At 39.5% G+C, this 5018-nt stretch overlaps 1 long non-coding RNA gene across 1 annotated transcript; it reads right to left on the reverse strand.

Annotated features, from left to right (window-relative positions):
- Nucleotides 1-776: 776 nt before the first annotated feature.
- LOC121511542 lies at nt 777-4154 on the reverse strand. The gene is made up of 3 exons (XR_005992051.1): nt 4026-4154; nt 3432-3626; nt 777-1236 (listed from the first exon to the last, which is right to left on the reverse strand). It is a non-coding gene; the product is annotated as an uncharacterized LOC121511542 (long non-coding RNA).
- Between the last annotated feature and the right edge of the window lie 864 nt (nt 4155-5018).

Below are 5018 nucleotides of genomic sequence, written 5' to 3' on the forward strand. Positions count from 1 at the left end.
GGCAAAAGAGGGCAAAAATGGCAACAATGGGTTAGAGGCACAAAACGTGATGTAAATGAGCAACTAAAGTTGTGAGAAAAACTTTGACACACTTTCCAGCTCCAAAATGAGGTAAGTGCTATAGCCAGGATGCTAGAAGCAATGCTACTGATCCAACATGCATGCACTGATATCATCAATGTAGCATTTATCATGGTGGAGAAGGAGAGTTCCCACCTTTGGCTATAATGTGCACTGCAGACAGAAATGTCGGATAACATACAGAGAAACTCTGAAAACTCATTTGCACCCCCCCCAAATAATAATAATAAAAAAATATCTCTTGTGACATCCACCCCTTACTCTGCCCTGAAGGTGTGGACATTTCCCTTGGTAACATGTAAGGACATCCAGAACATGACATGACATTTGTCAATCCTCCTTCTTGTCTAGTGGAGCCCTCAGACATGCTTACTCTCCACATCTACTCCTAACTTCAGCCTCAGTTGTCAGCCCAAACATGCCTTTAAGTTCAGCACACAATTGTATACAGATGACATTCATTTAATAAACTATCCTTCTCTATCCCCCACAGTTATCAACTCTTTTTGGCCTCAGAGTAAAAACAGACAGAGCAGAAATCAGGAAAGTTGAAAACACAGAATGTTAAATTTGATTTGCAGAGATTTAAAATGATTGTCAGAGACAGCAGTATTAAAATGATCTGTTGGTTAATAAGGACTCAGACTAATGTTACATAGATCACACAGATATACTCTGTTTTATAGCTGGAGAAATGTAAAATAAAACATCATTCAATTATTCAAATACCAAAAAAACAAGGGCTTCAATAAGCTTGTAGTAAGTGTTCTCATCCTTCACTAAAATACATGAAACTGTTTTATCTGTAGCTGTTTTATTGATGACAGATCCTGTTCACTCATCACAGATACATGTTCTATACATTCATGTGTTCTCACAACCAAAGAAAGATGAATTAATCAGATTAATCAGATTAATCATTTTCATCAGATTGATCAATCTAATCAGATTAATCGGATAAATTATTGTAGTTTAAGCATATTTTAATGAAAACTTAAAAACTTCAGTATACTGACACTAAAGATAAAAAGAATCCCTCCACATTTAAATCAATCTTAGAAGCTCCTGATGGAGGCTGAGGAGAGCCCAGATGAAGGATTGGTCAGGAGGTGGTCATGTGATCAGACGATGGTTTTACCCAGAACTGGTCTGGTCCTAGAAAAGAACAGGAGACAGCAGAATATTAATAATTATCATAAAAAACCTTTATCATACTTGACGTGTTACCAAAGGACACCACTAGAGGGCCACAGAGAGCTCAGACCACATTAAAACTACCTGATGTGTGAGATGTAAACTATAGATATGGACACGCTAAAAGAGGTGACTATGATGATAAACAACATTAATAATCAATAACATCATTGATGACTGACATTTCTAAAAATGTTTCCTCTTTGTATGGATGTAACACTCCTGGTGTAATGGTCTAATTAGTGACCGTGCTATTTAGTGACCCTCAGCTGACTGTGTTCATAGATGTGGCTGAAACAGAGTCCGACCATCTTTGTTTCAATACTATATGGTCTAGATCTTCTCATCAGGTCTAGATTTAATAGATAAACTAAATTAAGAAAGTAAATTTACCTCCTACTAAACAAACATTGATTTTACAGTTAATTTTTTTTCATTCAGTTACTTCTAATTTTTGTAAGTATTTTTTAAAACTCATTGGGATTACTAAAAAATGTAATTCCACTCCTTAAAAACTTGTTGGATAAACATTTTGAGTGTTTTCTACTTGTTTGTTTTTTTTAACAGTGCAGCCAGCCAAGCCCCGAGGGAGTACAACGGTTTGATTTGATTGGTCAAGACTTCACAAAATGCAGGTTTATATCTTCAGTTGTACTCAAAAGTCCAATTTTAATGAATAAAATAAAAAGTGAAGAGCAGACTGTTAGCATTTACTTTTTAAATGTTATAATGTTTCTTGTCCTGAATCAGAAACCAACAGTAAAACTGATAACACCTTAAGTAAAACAAAGCATTGATCAATCCAAACCAGAAGGAAAAACTTATCAATTTAAACTGGAATTGAAAAGCAAAAAGTGAAAATTGGTCCTAATGTCAGTGATGAAAACTTAGTTTCTGATTGGCTCCTCGATGTTTTTAAAGGCCCAGCTCAGACCAAAGATTCACCAGGTGTCTGTGGTGACAACCTGAATCGAGCCGTTCAGCTCCAGCCAGTCCCTCTGATGATGGTGGCCACTATCCAGCTCAGCCAATCACAGATGGCCAATTTATGGATGTTACAGAGATAAATGTGAAGTCTTATTTTGAAAGGGCATGAACACAGATGTTCAGATTCATACTCATACTGGGAATTTATGAAATGATCACATCTTTTCTTTTGCTTTTCATACAAAACTTTGAGTCTGTAAACTCTCCTGTCTCCTTCATCAGCTGTAAACAGGACAATGAGCACTAAACAAGATAATCCATGATCACTGAAGGCTGTAGGAGATAAATCAGTCTGTGAAACACCAGTTATTCTCAGCAGATATCTGAGTCAGAACAAGACTGAGCCAATAAAACCTTCTAAGTGCTGTTAAACCTCTCTGCTGTGCTACGGTGAGTCAGTGATGAATCTATTGGATGTGGTCAGCCATGGAAATGTCAACCTATGTTGACCTTTGAAAGCTTGGCAAATCATCATTAACAAGGAACAAGATAAATCACAGTGGATTGTGGGATGTCTAGTTCCTTCATCTTTGAGGCTGCAGTGGATGGTGATGTGACAAATGAGCTCCCTGAGGGCACCAACCAATGAGAAGGAGGATTAACACAACCTCGGTCATGCTCTGGCCCTTTAGGGCAGAGTCAGGGGCGAAAATGGGGGTAACCAGGGCCAAGGGTAAGGTCCAGGTGGGTAGTAGGGTTGGTATGAGGCCTTGGTCATGCTGTTGGTGTCCTCTGGCCATATCATCAAGGGGGAAAGGAGATGCGGTTGAGTTTGACCTTACTAAGGGACACATGTGTTTATACATGTGTAGCTTGACTCAGCTCCTCCTCCAGCCCTGGGTCGTGGCACATCAGGTACAGTGTTGAACCCTTAGAACCTGATACTGATGCACAGTACTGCATGCTTTAGTCTGGTAGTTTAGCTCTTTTCTCTGTAGCTGAATCAAATGTTTTACAGTCATGAGTATTCAGGGAGCTGTTAGCTTGGACGGACTGGTTCTAACACCAATTTTGGCCAAATCATCTCCTCTGTCATTAATGGGTCAAAGGTCAGAAGCTGGACTTAGGCTAACAGAGGCAGTGTGAACTCTAATGACAGACAAATACTAATGTTTTAGAGGTTTTACAGTTATCTTCATTAGGTCTGAATGTTTTTAGAGAAGACTCACCTCATACACCTCCGTCTCATTTAAGAAAATTGAGTACGTCACTGACACCCACATCTTTGTCTTTGTCACCCACAGCACCACTAGCTAGTTTTGCAAGGTCACCAAGACCAGGTCCTCCTTTGCTGTCTGAACCTTCATCCCCTCCGTCCTTGGTGCCACAGAGAACTTTCTTTGTAATATCGGTAACGATGTCACCTGCAGAACAAACAATGATAAATCCATCCACTCACTGTTAGAGAAAATATGGGTTTATGAGATCTGAAGATGATTACATTCTGTTTGTATTTATATTTTACACAATAACCCAGTTTTTTAGAACTGGGGTTGTTTATATATTAACATAATCAATCACTTACAATATCAACACTTTCAAAATCAATAATTCATCATCCTCTACATTATCATCACTATGGTTACCAAAATTAACACTGAATTTAAAGTCAGTAGTGTTATCCAGAATATGTTCTTCCTGTTTAAAGCTGTGTTTAGCTGAAGGTAAACAAAATATGTCCGCCACGGCATCTTTAAACTCAGTGGTACATTTCTGCATTGTTAAACATCATCTTCCTTCTCTGGTCTGTTTCTGGTACTCACCTGCTTTTTCTCCTGCTATTTCTGCGATTTGATCGTTACCCATACATTTCTGAATGAAGTCCATAGTAGATATCTTGGGCAGATATTGGACCGTTGACTTGGACTGTTGACTTGGACCGTTGACTTGGCGAGTGTTTCTGGGTCCAGGTGTCTCGGCCTTATATAGGCGGGCATCCAGGTATCCTCACGAGTGACGCCTCCCGTCTCTCCCTGTAGAGGAATCAGGCGTGACTGCAGGGTTAACCCGTCACACGAGTCTGAGAACAGAGTCTGATGGTTTTATGGTTTTGGATCCATCCAGTCTACAGGTGTGTTATTATGGACTACAAAGACACTCAGTGTCTAATCTTTGAGCTTCCTCTGAAATAAAAATAAACAAACAAACAATCCATCGGTCTGGGGCTTCCTGAGTTCATGTTGAATCCTTTTCAGTGAACTCCCTTCTAAAGAATTCCAAAAAGGCTGAATGAGCCACTCCTATCCTCACTCTTTTGTGTTCACATTAAGATGTTTGGAGGAATACCTCCATCATGATTCATTCATGCTTCACTTCATCAACAGTCCACTCACAATTCCTGCTTTAAAACCCTGCAGAGGAACCAGAACCTCCTGGAGGATTTATCCCTCCACTGATGGACGGTTAGGGTCAATAAACCGTCTGCATGTTTTTCTGCTACAACAGTCCTGATGAAGACGTTTGTGGTAAAGACAGACATACAACCACCATACTTCGTAGAAGGTATGGTTCTAAAATCTCAATGTTAAAACACGTAGGGTCACAGTGACCTTTGACCTCACAAATTTGGCCAGCTGTACCCGAGGCTAAGAGGATGTTAGTGTAAAGGTAGAAGAGAATCCCTTAAAGAAGTTCTGAGATGTGTCATTAATAATAAAGACTCAGGCAGATGATGGACAGCACAAAGATGCAGTGGACTGACCTGAGGATCACCGCCACAGCAGTAGAAAAAGTAGACATGCTAGACCTTCTGTGGT

This window comes from Cheilinus undulatus, linkage group 6 (genome assembly GCF_018320785.1).
Source record: "Cheilinus undulatus linkage group 6, ASM1832078v1, whole genome shotgun sequence".
In the NCBI taxonomy this organism is placed as follows: domain Eukaryota; kingdom Metazoa; phylum Chordata; class Actinopteri; order Labriformes; family Labridae; genus Cheilinus; species Cheilinus undulatus.